This window comes from Canis lupus, chromosome 11, assembly GCF_003254725.2.
Source record: "Canis lupus dingo isolate Sandy chromosome 11, ASM325472v2, whole genome shotgun sequence".
NCBI lineage: Eukaryota > Metazoa > Chordata > Mammalia > Carnivora > Canidae > Canis > Canis lupus.
The window spans coordinates 7073434-7090399 of NC_064253.1; the positions used below are offsets into that span (position 1 = coordinate 7073434).

Consider the following 16966-nt stretch of genomic DNA (forward strand, 5'->3'; position numbering starts at 1 on the left):
TGAAATAATTATGTATGTAATTGGGCATGATATGCTGTGTGCATACAAAAATCTAATAGTGTCTAATTGCTTTACCAAAAGTGTGCATTTTTTTTCTGCCCAGAATGCAAAAGATTCCCTGTTTCCCTATAACTTGTCTCAAATTTTCACCTTTCTTTTCTCTTTTGTGTTGTATCTATCTTTCTCCTACTCATTTTTATGGGCTTTGTGTCAACTAAAGAAACAGCCTTTGTTATAAAGCATTGCTAACATTTTTTTCCAGTTTATCATTAATCTCTTTATTCTTTTTTTTTAAGCATGTGGAAGATATTTATTTTGTAGATTCAAAAAGCTTGGCTATATTAAGTATAACTGATAAACCAATTGATGCTCCAAAGAACTGGACACGTTTAACGTATATAATTCGATGGGTTTGGAGATAGGCATATACCTATGAAACCATCACTAGAATTAAGGTGATAAATTCTGTTTAGAAAAAAAAATTATTTGAAAATAATATGCTCGGTTTTCAATAGAACTCTGCATTAATTTCCTAGGGCTGCCATAACAGAATAACACAAATTAGAAAGCTTAAGTCAACAGAAATTTATTCTCTCAGTTCTGGAGTTTAGACATCTGAAAGGCTTTGCTCTCTCTAAAGGATCCTTAGTTATTTGTTGGAGCTTCTGGGGCTTTCCAGACAATCTTTGATGTTCTTTGCTTTAGAATTACCACTCCAATCTCTGCCTCCATCCTTAAATGCCATTCTTCCTATGGATGTATCTGTGTCATTATTTCTTCTTTAAAAAATAAGGGAAGGGAGAAGAAATGTGTGGGAAATATCAGAAAGGGAGACAGAACATGAAGACTCCTAACTCTGGGAAACGAACTAGGGGTGGTGGAAGGGGAGGAGGGCAGGGGGTGGGGGTGAGTGGGTGATGGGCACTGAGGGGGGCACTTGACGGGATGAGCACTGGGTGTTATTCTGTATGTTGGTAAATTGAACACCAATAAAAATTATTTTATTAAAACAACAACAACAACAAAACTCCAGTCACTGGCTAGGACCCACTCTAATCGAGTATGATCTCTACAAAGACCTATTCCCATACAAAGTTGCATTCTGAAGTTCTGGGTGGACATGGATTTTGGGGGGATGCTATTTAACTCAGTACAAACTCTTTGGTTTTCTCATTTTAATTTTTGAACCCTTTGGCAGTTACTGTGGTTTGACACAGTTTTCTTCAAATTTTATCATACGTTAGAATCACCTGGAGGATTTGTGAAACTACAGAGTCAGGCCCCAACCCCAGAATTTGTGATGCTGAATAGAGATTTGAAGTCATGGGATGCCTGGGTGGCTCAGTGATTAAGCATCAGCCTTTGGCTCAGGGTGTGATCCTGGAGTCCCGGGACTGAATCCCACATTGGGCTCCCTGCATGGAGCCTGCTTCTCCCTCTGCCTATGTCTCTGCCTCTCTCTCTGTGTGTGTCTTTCATGAATAAATAAATAAAATCTTAAAAAAAAGAATTTATTAAAAAAAAAAAGAGGTTTGAGGTTGCCTCTGGTCTGGGTACCCCATGTCGATAACTTGTTATTGTGTCCTTCCAAAATTCATATGTTGAAGTTCTCACCCCCAGGCTTCAGAATATATGGAGAATAGGGCCTTTAAAAGAAGTAATCAAGGTAAAATGAAGTCATTAGGGCAGTCTCTAATTCAATGTAACGAATATCCTTCTAAGAACAGGAAATTAGTTATCGCTGTCATTTTTGTAATATATATCCTCACAGGTGTGGGGTGATAGCTCATGTGGTTTTGATTTGCATTTTCCTGATGATGAGTGATTTTGAGCACCTTTTTACATACCTGTTGGCTATTTATATGTCTTCTTGGGAAAAAAATATCTTTTCAACTCCTTTGCCCATTTTTAACTGGATTATTTGCATTTTTTTGCATTAAAATGGATGAATTCTTTATTTTAAACATTAACCCTTTATCAAATAGGTGGTCTGCAAACCCCATTCTACTGATTGGGTTTTCAATTGATGGACTGTTTGCTTTGTTGTGCCAAAAGGTCTCTAGTTTGATAAAGTCCCACTTGCTTCTCTTTGTTGCTAAGACGAGATTTAGGAAATGTGGTGGAGGAGGTGGAGGGAAGGAAACTCTTAGACACTGTGGGTGGCAATGTACATTGACACAGTCATTATGGAAAACAGCATGGCAGTTTATCAAAAAATTAGGACTAGAACTACCCTGTGCTCCAGAAATTCTCCAAAGGAAATGAAATCTGTATCTTCAAGAGATTTCTGCATTCTGGTGTTCATCAAAGCATTATCCTCAATAGCCACGGTGTGGAAACAACATCACGGTCAGAAGTGTGAGAAAATCACTTGTTTAAACCACCCAGTCTGCGATACTGGTTATGACCTATGGCCCTAAAAAACGAATACAGAACTGCTGGTTTGAGAATTGAAGGAAAGATGCCATTTTACACAGTACCTTATGGCAGCCTGTTATCCATGTACCGAAGAGAAATTAGCGTCTCAATCCCATGTTTACCCAGTGGTTTGTAATGCCATCCTTAGAGTTGACCCAAGTCCCATATTCATTAGAATTTATCTTGGTCTCCATTACATGCATTCAGCCACTTTTTATTTCTAGAGCTCCAGAGTGTTTTAATATTTTGAAATCATATGGGTTTAAATGTTAATATATCCAATATTTTAATATTTGTAGATATTTTAATATCTGGTAGGATTATTCCCTTTTCATCAGCTGCCTTTTCTCAGAGCTGTTTTAGAAATGTCCCATTATTCGCCTGGGAACTTGATAACATTTTGCCCTATGTTATTTAATTATCATCACGTTTCATTTGCATATGAGTTTGGAGTGAACCACAGCTTTTTCAGTGTCCTAGCAAAGAACACATTATGTTGCCATTTATTTAAATATAATTTTATGTCATTTAGTATATATGTATTTTTAAAGATTTTATTCATTCATTCATTTAAGAGAGAGAGAAGGAGAGACTGAGAGAAAGACAAAGAGCAGAGGGTGAGGGAGAGAATGAGAATCTCAAGCTGACTCTGCACTAAGCATGGAGCCTGATGCTAGGATCTATTTGATGGTTGACCCTGAGATCATGACCTGAGCCAGAACCAAGAGTTGGATGCTTAACTGACTGAGTCACCCAGGCGTCCTTCATTTAATATATTTTAAAATTTTGTCTATATATATTTACATGTCGCTATCTTTATTTGAGTTCGTTGTATTTTTTTTGAGTGTGTAAGTGCATTTATAAATGAGGTGTTGCTATTAGCCCTCATGTGGTTGATTTTTATATATGAATATGATTATATTCTAATGACTTGTATTTTTTCTAGCATTTTTGCAGTTGATGCCAAAGAGCGTTAAGTAGGCAGTGATATCATCTTCTAAGTTTTGGTCCTCTATTTCAGTATTTATCACCAAAACATTTTCTGTTGTCAATCTGGGCTGGCTGGCTAGTCGTATCATTCAGGGTTCTGGAGTGAAGCCAGAGCTACTGATCATTGTTCCCTTCATCGGAAACAGGATTTAGATGGTCAGTTAAACAGAAGACTAGTGGAGGACTGTTAGCAAAACCAAAGCAAAATCATGCCACACAATCTTTTTTGGTGGCAACCCTGCTGCTGGGACTGAACAGGGATGCCATGGCTTGAACTGCCAATACCACCAGAGCTTGGCACAGCACCTCAGAGCTTAGAGTTGCTTGCTGCCACTACCTGCTGAATTTTCCACTCCTTGCTTGCTTTTTCTACTCTTTCCCTCTGTGCATTGCAAGCTCCTGCCCTAGTCATGTGCCTCTTTCCTATTGGCCACAAGCACTAGGGAAGCCAGGTACTGGCTCTGTCCGGGGTGTGCACTGTGGCTCATCAGATTCTGGGTGGTTGAAAACAAGTATCAGGTGCCGTTAGGTTCCTACTTCTAGATCAGTGCTGACTAATTGTAGTAATAAGGGGATGTTCGAGCTGCTCATGCAGCTCATACTGCTACCTTGGAGAATATTAACCTTTTCCACTTCTCTACATATTTTCATACTTGCTTTGTGTCCCCAACACTTAGAATCCCTGTATTCTTGTGCTGTTTCCCTTAAAGTGCCTTGTGTCACGCGATCCCTATTGTCAATTCTTGGCAAACATTTCCAGAAGGAGAAATAGCCAGTGGAACTCTTGCCTGCCTTACGGATTTCACCCTCTCGCTAGCTTCATGTGCTGTGTGAATTGTCAGTTCTATACAGATTGTCATAGTCAAATATAGAAAATTCTGTATTGAAATAGAGTGCTTATACAGTACAGAGTCTCTCAATCCTTAAATTTCCCTCTATGTTTTAACAGGTAAAGAGTATCAGCAGGTGAGCTATTTTCATCTCTCTGGGGTTGTGTTGAATGCTCCTTAAAGGTGATTGGACTTTTTTATCTGAAGTGTTTGTTTAGGAGATGCCTTAAAGCGTACAAGGCAATTGTTAATCTGTTGACTTTTAACCTCATGGCCCATGTAGAGTTTAGAGTCAGAATAAACAGGTAGAGGAGATAGGACCATGTAGCCTTAAGTTGCCATGTTTTTGTCACTCTCCACGGATCCTAGTTTATGCTTTTGTTTACCTCATTATAGTTATCTCCAAACTGACTTGAAACTTCCAAAATTGGAGTGCTGATTGTATTTATCTGATATCTCAAATTTTATCTCTGTTAGTTAAAAAAAAAAATTCAAGATCTGTTCAGAAAATTTGGCATTTAAGCAGGATCACAGTGACTTTCATGGGATTAATAATTCATATATTTTATCACATTTGGGGCATTTCAGTAAGTCCATTATATCTATATTTTCTGTGCAGCCAGTAAATTTTGTAGCTCCTAAAACCCATGAAATGAAATATAGGTTTGAAAAGCCATAACACTATCAATACATTAATATTTATGTAGCTCTTTTCATGACAAACATTCTAAAATGCTCTCTAGTAAAGTGAGATGAAATAAAGCATGAAGAGAATGTGGATGATTACAAGTCAAAAGGTCACTTTAGAAAACAAATCAAATGAATCTGTTGGGCAAAATGATTGACCAGTTTACACACGAGATAGCAATTCTGTTTAGGTGAGCTCAAGCCTTGGAAACTAAAGAATTAGAAGTGGGCCTTCAACCATCAGTACAGCATTACTATTAAGAAGTTAGACTGAGCACAGCATTTCCACTGAGTCAGATTAAATAGTACCATTCCTCATAGATTATAAACGAGGAGGGTTGCAGCTCATGGGCTGTTTTCATAACTCTATTAATATGACTTTGCATTTCTAAATGTAAATAAGGGAAAGTAAGCTGAGAAAATGTAGTCATAAAGGCATCTTTAATTTATTGTGGGGTATTATTTTCTTCACACATCACAGAAGCAAATTATTGATATAAATTATGCTAATTTCTTTCTATGATGAGGTCATTCATGAGTGAAACATAAATCTGGAGGACAAATGCCCTTTCATGCCTACCTATTGCTTCTCTAATTGTGGGTTGTTTCCACCCAATTTCCTTTAAAAACAGATGGTTCTGTGGAAAGATATTCTTCAATATAAGATAGTTTTAGTTATTCTCATTTGACTAGAAATGTTGCAAAAAGCAGGAAAATTGGTGGAGTGGTAGCATAGAAGGCTGTCGAAGGACACAATTTCCAAGACACAGGAATGAAGGAGGCTGGAAAATCCCATAATCCTAGTATTGTTGCTAGAACAATGCAAACTACTCAAATCCTTCCAATGATCGTGAAAAGTGATTCCTTTTTTTTTTTTTCTAGGCTTGGCCCCATCATCTTTCAAATAAAGATACTCTAATCATAGGTTACTGATTTTTTTTCCCCTCCTGAGCTAGGAATTCTGAAGAAAAAGGGGTCTGGTCACCATTTATTGTAGCTCCATCTTCATTTATCTGAAGAGAAGGGACCAGGAATAAAAATTGCCAAGAGTGAGCATCACTCTTGATGATCCCGTCATATTCCACTAAGGACCCATGTTTTCTGATGTAATCAGACACTTGAGTAATACAACCTTTTGGCCTAATTATCTCCCTCATTTGGGGCCAACATTCCTTAAATGAAATGAATACTCATAAGTCATTCTTTGAGGATTAAAATAGGCTTGGTTTCCAGTACATTGTCCCTGCAATGATTCCCTGTTCTGCTGAGAATTCCATTGACTGGTTCTGACACTTTAGAGGTTTATAAGGAAAAACACTCCATGATTCGAGACCCCTCCATGACTTGCCATCCTCAAGTCTTATCACTCATTTCCTCTCATGTTATGTCCCAATCACATAATGCTGATTCTGGAGTAATCCATGACTCTTCCTTGCTGTTCCTCACTTGATTCATTGGTTTCCTGTCTGAAGTTGCCTCTCCCTCCCCCACCTGTCTAACTCTGATTCTCTCTTTAAGATTGGGGGCACCTGGTGGCTCAGTGGGTTGATCCACTGACTCTTGGTTTTGGCTCAGGTCATGATCTTGTAATCATGAGATGGAGCCCCACGCCAGGCTCCATGCTCAGCACGGAGTCTGCTTGGGATTCTATTTTCCCTTTGCCCCTCCCCCATGTTTCTGTACTCTCTCTTAAAAAAAAAGAGAGAGAGAGAGAGAGAGAGACTTAATTCAGACATCCTCTCTTCCAGAGATACTTGGACTTCTTTTTTCCTTTCTCATGATTCCATATGTGTGCCTCTATTGTTGTTATTGGAAGTGAGTCACAGAATGTGAGCTTTTGATAGTAGACTTGAATTAATTTACCTTTGCATTCTAAGCACCCATCAGACTTTGTGACATTTATTTTTTTATTTTTATTTTTTAAAGATTTTATTTATTTATGAGAGACACAGAAACAGAGAGAGAGAGAGAGAGAGAGAGAGAGGCAGAGGGAGAAGCAGGCTCCATGCAGGGAGCCCGATGTGGGACTTGATCCTGGGTCTCCAGGATCATGCCTAGGGCTGAAGGCGGCACTAAACCGCTGAGCCACCCGGGCTGCCCGAGACTTTGTGACATTTAATAGAAGCTCAGTAATTATTTGAATGAGTAAATGATGTCACCAGGCAAAAAGTGTGCCTTCATATATTTGCTCCACCAGAAAACCCACAGCATCAGAGTTGCTTTTCCAGAGACACCCATTCCTGTCTTATAAATAACCACCTATAGCTAATAGCATTGCCAGATCTTTGTATCTGGCCCCTAAAGTTTAAAGGCATTCCAGTTTCTGCCCTAACAGTGTTTATATTAGAACCATTAGTTAACCCCAGAGGCTATTTAAGAATTAAATTAAGAAGCAAAACAAAACACAATAAAATCTTGGGAATAATAAATCTATGCGAGACATTTGAATTTGGCTGAAAGGTCTGCTAATGCCCTGAAATTTGTGGATCCCAGGCAGCCTTTCTGCTGGGTTTTCATAATATGTGCTTATAAATCCTGAATGTAGCTAAGCTTCCTTTTTAAATGAGTACACCCTTTATTTGTCCAAAATTATAGACTTAGGAGCTTAGCATCTGTTCCTTCTAAAACACTTTGCTTAATAACATAAAGGCTTGAATTTTTCAGGCAAGTATTTACAAAAGAAGTCTAGATTTTTGACACAGGTATTCCATTATTGACCTCCGTTTTATACTTGACCAACTTGAGTAATTGTTAGCATTTATGTGATTGTTTGCAACTCTTACTGACCTCCATAGTCCTTTGATCGTGAATAAAAAAATAGGAGCTAAGACCTTGGGCTGATGATGGTCCCTGAGAACTCAAATTGGCATCTACTGCAGTGTTTTTCAGACCTGAATTCCTGAATCACTTGAATCCAACAAATCTGGGATGATTGCTAAAAGTCAGCCATCAGAATCCCACCACAAACTGAACCAATCAGTTTCTTTTTTTAAGATTTTATTTATTTATTCATGAGAAACACACAGAGAGAGGCAGAGACATAGACAGAAAGAAAGAAACAGGCTCTCTGTGGGGAGCCTGATGCAGGACTCAATCCCAGGACCTCAGGATCATGACCTGAGCCAAAGGCAGATGCTCAACCACTGAGACACCCAGGTGCCCCACCAATCACAGTTTCTCAGTGTGAATCAAAGGGTATGCATTTTTACCAAGGGATTTTTTTTTTAAATGTATCATTAATAGAGAAAGGCAGCTTCTGGTCTATAATAATTATTTTCAGTTGGGTAATTTATGAATATCTTATTTGGACCCAAATTTATCATTCAGTCAGTATTTGTTGACAATTGATTAAATGCCAAACTGGGAGAATATAAAGGTGAAAGGGAATTAAAAAGCATAGGGTTTTTCTGGATGCCAAGATAAACAACTGAATACTTATAAAAAAGATGATGCCCCACCCCCCCACCCCATACAGATTCTCTAAAACATTGGAAGCCAAACATTTTCTTATATACAGATGGCAAGGTTCTTAATGCCAGACTGGAAATGGTCTTAATAGTAAAAGGGATCACATATCACATCTTCCAACACTAAGCTGTCAGGTTTGTTTCAACAGACCTCCGGTTTCTAACTTGTGTGTAAATAATAAAGCTGCTCTGTGACAGGTTATCTCATCCACTTGATGCCTATGAACCAGCTTTCAACAATTTTATCTTTCTAGGGAATATTAGGGAATTATAGCCCAAGAAGCTCTAGACTTCAAATGGATGCTTTGTAGATACTTGATTTATTATTTAATGACCAAAGTGGATTGTTTGTTTTAGTTGCTTTAGAATTTTCAGAGACTTGAATAACAGTTGTGTTTGGGGGCATAGCATTTAGGGCTCTCACCTGCCCTGTTTGTGTGTTGTGAGAATTGCTCCTCCTAAGGATACTGTTTGCCTGAGGGTGGGGTCGCCCCTCAGTCACCTCAGAGAGTGTGTGGTTGGCTTTCTGTGTAGGCAATTGGTCTTCTTTATCAACTCAGTTTTCATAAAAGAATGGCAGTTCTATCCCTGGCCTGGCAAGCTGATAAAGCATTTGGCTGGTCCCTTAACTATAACCCTGCAATTCGGGTACCCCTTGGCTCAGATTACCTTAACTGTACTGCCATACACTAGCTACTAAAAATTCAGTTGAGAGATAGAATATTCCCAATAATGTAAAATCCATCATTGGATTCAACCCAATTACAACATCTTTATCAACATCCTGTACTATTGATTTTCTTACATTGCCCCTTTGGCTTGTCATCAACTTCTATTGAAGGATGTCATCAGAAACAAAGCTATGGAGCTCTGCGACTTATTTACTAGAAGGATTAAGTTGCTGGTTCAGCACATGACAGAGTATCCTTATAAGAGCCTGGAAGAGGTATTTCTCTGTGCTTCTTCAGAGCAATTGGTATATCTTTATCTTATGAACACAGTAAATTACAGATCTAGTCATATTTTCCTCTTCCTGCCGACAGATAGAAGGAGAATAACAAATTAGAGATCTACTTTTACTATGTGCATAGGTTTTTATGGCATAAATGTTGTTTACTTATCTCCTGGCACTTCACATTTATTACCCTTAGTTGTTCATTGCCTCAGTCCTCTTCCAAACTGAGAATATATTTCATTTTTCCAGCCTATGTGTTTCTTCATGAGATGCCTTATATTCCTGAAGCAAGGCAAAATACGTCATCGGAGGTTTTGCTTGTTGGTTTAAAGATGAGTAGTCACTAATGATTAAATCAAAAGGCTTCTGCCTAGAACGATAAAGAATCTAGAGAAGGTTGGTAAGATAAGAAAAAGGGGTGGGATAGAAAATAGGGTAAGGAGAATTGGAGAACTTTGGCAGAAGAATAGACCCTGGTGAGCACTTGATATGGAGACTCAGCTAAATAAGAGGATCCTATACTTGGTTTTGACTACTCAGCACGAGAAGGTAGACTTGCATGAAATGGAAGTAATTACAGGAAACAAACCAAAGCTCTGTATTTCTTGCATGTATCAGGAAATATTTTGCATAGGGAAATGGGGACAAGGTATGTACTTACCACATTTGACCTTTGTAATATCAGCTGCTCTGTTTTCATCATAAATGTTGTCTCTGCACTTGAGAGTACTGGACTCGGGTGTATACAAATTAAGCAATCAACTTCTGTGATTTTGGTCCAGTTGAGCATGGATGGCTTTAGTCATACTGCCTGCTGATCCTATGATGTGTGATAATACCTAGTTTGACTAGTTAAACCTTAATTATAACAGATCATGTTCATGGGGAAAACCATTTCATATTGCTGTTTTAATAACCACTGACTATCAGAGTTAGAAAATACCTTTGAGAACATTCTGTTACATGTATTCATTAACACTTGCTGAAACTGGGGCTCAGACAAGCTTTGTTACTTGCTGAAGGTCACAGCCATTTAGTGGAACCTCAAGAAGAACAGAAGTCACTTGGTTCAAAGACCAGCAGTAACTCAGAATGGTTCAGTTATTATAGTCCCCTACTCACTGAGTGTTTTGTGCCATTTTATTTTTTAATTTAATTTTTTAATCTATATTGAGTCCTATATCCACCAGATGCTAAAACCAGAGAAAATGTTATTGTTATTACTGATTGCTTGAAATTCCAGTCGTAGACTGTGCCATTTCCAGAGCCTGGAGGTGAGGTGGGCTGCAGGTGAGATTGGAGGAGCGGGTACTAGGGGCAGTTTAATGACAGAGCTATGACACAATGGCCCTAGTTATTTGAGGTAGCTAATGGAGACAAAGGAGATCTATGTTTGCTTGTGAAGTACACATTGAAGTAATTATCTTGATCATGTAGGTAAAGGGCCCTTTATTTTGCATAAAATTAAGATGAATGAGTCTAATGGGGTTATAAGGATTTTATTATCTAAATAATTACCTCATTTAAAAAAATTCATTTTGCTCCTGTAGAAAAGCAATAGTTGTTAAATTTCTGCAGTTATAGATCAAGATGTTTTGTGCTTACAAAGTAAATTATGACTGAGAGCTTAGAATTTAGAGAATTTATTTATTGTACACAATCTGGTAAGCTTAGCTGAGAACACAGAAATTTGTTCCACTGTGGGTTGTTTTAATGGTCAGAATTTCTAATCATGGGGGTAAATGCCTCAACCGTATTGATTTTATTTCAGTAAGCAGAGGATATTTACATGAAGGTGAGGGTATGGGCCCCAGGGTTCTTCCTGGTCTTGGGTCTTTGATGTCTATACATCTAGATGGAGCAATAGTAAAAGACAGTGCTACTCTCCTTGTTGATACCTTCTGCTTATCACAGTGACCTCTCAAGTCTTACAAAACTATTCCCAACACATTGTCTTTTAAGTCAGTGAGGTAAACAGGGCTGGTTCAATAACTTTATGTTATAAGCAAGAAAGTAGAGACCAAGAGAAGTGATTTTATGAGTTGGAGCTCAGAAAGTGAATCATGAATGGCATATGGACCAGAACCTAGTCCCCTGACTCCTGGCCCAGCACTTTACTAGTCCCCTTGTCACAGCCATGGTCCTTGTCCATGTGACGTCTCTGCTGAATCAGTTTCAAAAGTATGACAAATACATTGCTGTTTCTAGTCCCCTTTTCTCAATCCCATCTCCCATTCACTTGCTCATCTCATTAGAGCAAGCTTCCTAAAACTTAAGTTAATATTGAAGATAATTGCCCTGGGGCTTTGCTGTTGCTGCTTCCCTGGGAGCCTCTTGAGTGTCCATATCCAGACAAGCCCAACCTGCAAGTATGGAGGAGATAATGTCACAAAAAAAGGGCTCTTGACCAGTGGAAGTTGGACACCAGTATGAAAATGTTCCTACTTTCCCCACCTTGATTCACCGATTGACACTTGGTCTTGAAATGAAGTTGGGCCTTGGGGGAGTATTCCCAAGGATGGAGTAATTGGTTTTATCTGGCAGTTAAAAAAATGCATCCTCATATTGGCTCTTCCTCCCTTTCAGCTTTGTTCCTCTTAATCCTTTACTCCTATTTCCTAGCGTAGCATTTCCTCTTAAAATAATATCACATGGACTCAGTCTCAGGCTCCAATTTCTGGGGAAGCCAGGATAGGGCACCCGCTTCATCTCTGTCTCATTCTTGGGCTTCCAGAATTCTCTTCTGTACTCCCACCTGGATTACTCCTCCACCCCTCCCTGTTGATCTAAATCTTACTCTTCCTTCAAGACAGAGTTGACATGCTGTTTGTTTTACATTCATTTTCCATGATGCTCCATAGGATCTTTTTTCTCTCAGAAACCTCCATTTTTACATTTAATGAAGAACAACACAGTATGATTGTCTCCCTTAAGAGAAAAATTTGGAGATAGCTGTACAAGCTGACCCTCTTTGCTAATGCATAAGCACCTTTAAGTCCTTGGGTTATTTATCTGTGTCCCCAGTACTGGGCATGAAGTATCCAGTGATTATTTTCCAACTGCACATGATACAAGGGAAGAGTGAATTACTTGTTCTGTTCAACTTATCACTCTTCTTATTAATGGAAAATAACTTTGGTTGTAGCACATCTCAGGGAGTATGATAATCCAGAGCTGTTGTAGTCTGGTTATTCTGTGTTGATGTGAGAATAGTTGAAACTCATAAACGACAGTCTTCTTGATATCATGTTTTCTTTATATCCACAGTTTTTCACTAATCCCAAGCATTTGGAAGTCAAAGACAATAAGGATATTTAGGGGTTTTTATTTTTAAGCATTTTAAACATTTTTATTCTGGGAAGCACAGTAAATACAACTCATCTAACCTTTGATTTTTATCAAATAAAATGTTGGGCTCAAAAGTACCGGTGCAGTCTAAAGAAGACTCCAGGGCCTTTGTACATAGGGAGATAATGCATGATGGGCAAGATATACTCATAGTAAACAAAGCAAATTTTACTCTACTGTATTGGAGTGAGATATTTGGGAAGTTTTTTTCTTTAAAAAAAAAAAAAACAGTAATAAATATATGGTGGACTGAGCAACCCAACAGTGTGTGTATGTATGTGTGTATGTGTGTGTGTGTGTGTGTGTGTGTGTTGCTTTTAAGCTGAGAGAAAAAAATTATTGAGAATATGAAAATTTTAAACTCTTACAGCAGTTTTCCCATCACCATAAAGGTAAGGCTAATATCAAAGGATCCATGCTAGTGGAAATATGGCTTAATAATATAAATTAATAAGCTAAATTTTTCCAATATTTAAATTACTTCTTTATATTAAATTAAGAACTTACCAAAGCAAATTACTTATTTCAGACTGTTGAGTTTCCATTTAGAACACTTTTTTCTGTAGTGTGCTAGGAGAGGAAAGGGCGTGCATTGAGGTAGAAGGGGAACTCACTTTTTCCTTGGCTCTATGCTTCCTTCTGGAAGGGGCCTAGGGAGAGTATCGTAGCTTGCTTTTTGAGCCATTGATGTCCCTCTCTGAAGAAATAATTTGTCTCACTGGAGTTTGGATGGAGAGGGGGAGGTTGATCTTCATCTGTTCTGTCTCACTTCTTTTTTGGGAGCCTACTTCAGGATGTGTACATTCCTCTCGGAGTCTTGCATTGTAGGTTCTAAATGTGAAGGCCCTACTCCTGCTCTGGAGCCTGTGGTGGCTTCTAACAGCTGGGGACTGTGGTGGGTGAGTCTGTGCAATTCAAAGATGAATCCCATTTGCTTAGCTAAGCCACAGACACCAATATCAGTGTCATTAAGCAGAGAGGTGATTGGAAAATTTGCATCTCTTGGACTCTTATGACTCTGCCTTGGTTCTGAATATAGGCAGCTGAGAGAACAGGTAGTTATTTACAGGCTGCCTGAAAACCCAGACAGATTGTCTTTCCTTTGTCAGGGGTAACAGTAAAGATAGGTCCATGCCCAAGGAACTGAACGTGTTCTCTGACCTCGACAGGAATGCTACTGATGACACATCCACATATGATGACAGAATTGAATGCTTCCACCCAGAAATTGTAAATAGTCCATAATCACACATGTATGTAAGCCAACTCAGTAATTCCAAAATTTGTTCTTTTTCTGTGTGGGCAGTGGTGATGGAGTTTCAAAATGCTAGTACTTCTCTGAAGACAAACACAAATGTGTTTCTTTTGTGATTAGTTGGATTGAGCATAGTTAAAAAAGACACGATGGGTTGTGTTGGAAAACACAGTCTCTAATGTGATTAGTTAACTCCACAAACTATATTTTGTAGGATAATTTAAATTCATCTTCTAGGCTAAACAATCATTATTGCCCTCCAGCTAACAGATTTGGAGTTGAAGGTTATCATTTATAAACTGGTCCCATTGGTCTTGGAAGGTTCAAATTTCCCCATCTATCCCAACTGTCCTTGACATCGATTTGAAACAAAAAGATGGTTCAGCTTAAAAAAGCATCTTAGAAATATGAGAAATATTTTCTGGAATGGTACATTCTGTTGTATGATAATGGGTTCTCTCTCTCTTTTTTTAAAGATTTTATTTATTTATTCATGAGAGACACACAGAGAGAGGCAGAGACATAGACAGAGGGAGAAGCAGGTTCCCTGTGGGGAGCCAGATGAGGGACTCAATTCCAGGACCCTGGGATCATGACCTGAGCCAAAGGCAGACACTCAACTGCTGAGCCACCCAGGTGCCCCATTGATGGGTTTTCTTATGGAGTTTTAGATGGACGTGTTTGTAATTGAGATGTTGGTATTTTCAGAAGACATTTATCAGCCCAAGGTTTTTGATAATTCTTTGCTTCAGTCTTGGGAAAAGCTTTTAAAATGCATTCCAGAACTATATGTACAATTTCACCCAAAAAAGTAGGCAACGTTTTCATACATACTAGGTGTTTCAGTAGAGTGTGCACTAGTTATTTGACAAACACAGTCTTGAGTGTTACTGTTGGGCTATTTGGTCAAGAATATGTGGCAGAGAAATTGCTTTTATATTTATTTTCTGCCCACTCCCAGGCACATGTAAATATGTTCATGATTAAAAGCTCTTGCAAAGACATTGTTTATGTCAATAATGTTAGGACAGGATAAATTGGTACTAAACATTTGGAGTGTTTGACCCCACACAAATAATTTGTATTTGATCATTTCATAATTTGCAGAGATATTAATTGCTAGCCCCTCTGACATACATCATTTTATGGACTTCAAAAATTTATTTGGTGTGGTTTTTATCTTTGGGATGTTTGTTTCCATCTTGCTCCTTTTCTTCTCAAACCCTATGCTTCAACTAGACAGTCCAGCTGAAAACCACTTTTCTGAACTAAACCGAATGAAGTGATAAGACTGTCAGATGAACCACAGTTCCTCCCCTGTCAACCATGAAACATTTTTTTTAACAAGGAAAGAGGGAACATTTGACCTTTGTCTCTGACTTACTAGGGAAGGAGGGGCAACCAGCATCTAGCCACGCCATTAAGGTGATGCTGTGAATGATCTTGTTTCCTGAGTAGTTTTGATCCATGGGACTTTTTGATCACTGGCCTAGAAACTGCTTATGCACCCTCATTTTGGGAATAAATTGCTCGCTGACTACACCCACAACTTTGGAGGGGAGGGAGAAAATTCATTGAGCTTATGAGTTGGACATACGAAAATATATAGCTATGAGCAAGGCTTTGGTTTCACTTCCTCTGATATAAAGCTTTGTGTCATGCAGTAAGCTCCTTCTCTATCCCTCCCTCTGGAAGATTTTTATGTGGCTGTGGTGGCAATGACCCTGTCCTTTCCGTCACGGGTCTGGGGAATGTGAAATTATTTTGGTTGTCAGTCTGAAATGCCTCCAGTGATTATGCTGGACTTACCAAATGGAGGTCAGAAACAAGGCAGTAGAGGCTGTCACCTTTGGAAAAAAACAAGACTTGAGGAGAGCATAGTTTCTGAGTGGGATAATTCAACAGAATCGGGAATGAGGAGGGTCTCAGAGTTGGAATATAGATGCTGCCTGTCAAAATGGGGGAGAGCAGTTGGAGGGGGCTGCTTCAGGCAGCACTCCTCATTACTCATGCTTTCATCACCATTAAAATGCATTCCCTGGTCTTAGGCTGCGTAAAAATGATTTTAGTTAAAATGCACTGAAAAGAGAATGGAACGAAGAGAAGAAATACCAGGTTTCTGCTTGTAGCTCTACTCAGATATAGAATTTATTATTTTTAAAGTTAGTCCATAAAATTCTCTCAGAAAGTCTTCTGCATTTCAAATAGCCTCTTTCTTAAGGAATGTCTTTTGAAGTTGAGTTTAACTACAATGGAAATACAACATGAAAACACAGTATAAATTAGAGTGGTTATTTCTCTGCATCAGTTCGTGTGTTCCTATAGCAACCCTTCCAATTTTACCTGCCCCTTATTGACCAGATATATTTTTAGTGACTGCTTACAGCAGAATAAAAAATGAAGAAGAGGAAAAAGGGGGGGAGGGGCACTAAAACCAGCCTTTGTTTCCTTTTCTATAATGAGTTAACTGGCTGTGAGTGCAGCCATGCCTTAAAATAAGTGTCATGGATTTTTTTTTCCCCCTTGAATTAGTACACTTGAGGTCCGAAGTCCAGGAAGTCCATAGTGAGGCCCATATTCTTGCCCTAAGTATTTGGATTTTTAGACAAATGGAAAACTGTAACTGTATATTTGCCAAATGCAGCCTATGTTTTCCCGACCTATGGTTGCAGCAATTGCACTGTCAAGAGGAATGTAAATATTAATGAAGGATGTTTCTCAGGAATGGATATTCAGTGAATCCTCTTTATCTGTCAGAACTGACTCCATCAGTGCATACTTTCCGGACAGATCGAATGTTTATAGAGTCATAAATTGACGTTTATCTGACAATTTTTATATTCCTACTCAGTGGCTTTTGTTATTAGGCATAGACGTTTCAATGTACCATGGTGCTTCTGTGGAGAAATTAAACACCATTTTTCAAATAAAGGTAAGAATGAAATAGAATGCAAAGTTAGTGGTCCTTTCAAGGGTTATTTGGACATGAAATGTAAGTACTGGCTTAAATTAAATC

General features: G+C 38.5%; 1 long non-coding RNA gene across 2 annotated transcripts in view; it reads left to right on the forward strand.

Moving 5' to 3' along the window:
- Window positions 1–16966, forward strand: part of LOC112659718 (uncharacterized) — a 247427-nt gene that overhangs the window by 113553 nt on the left and 116908 nt on the right. The window lies entirely within an intron of this gene.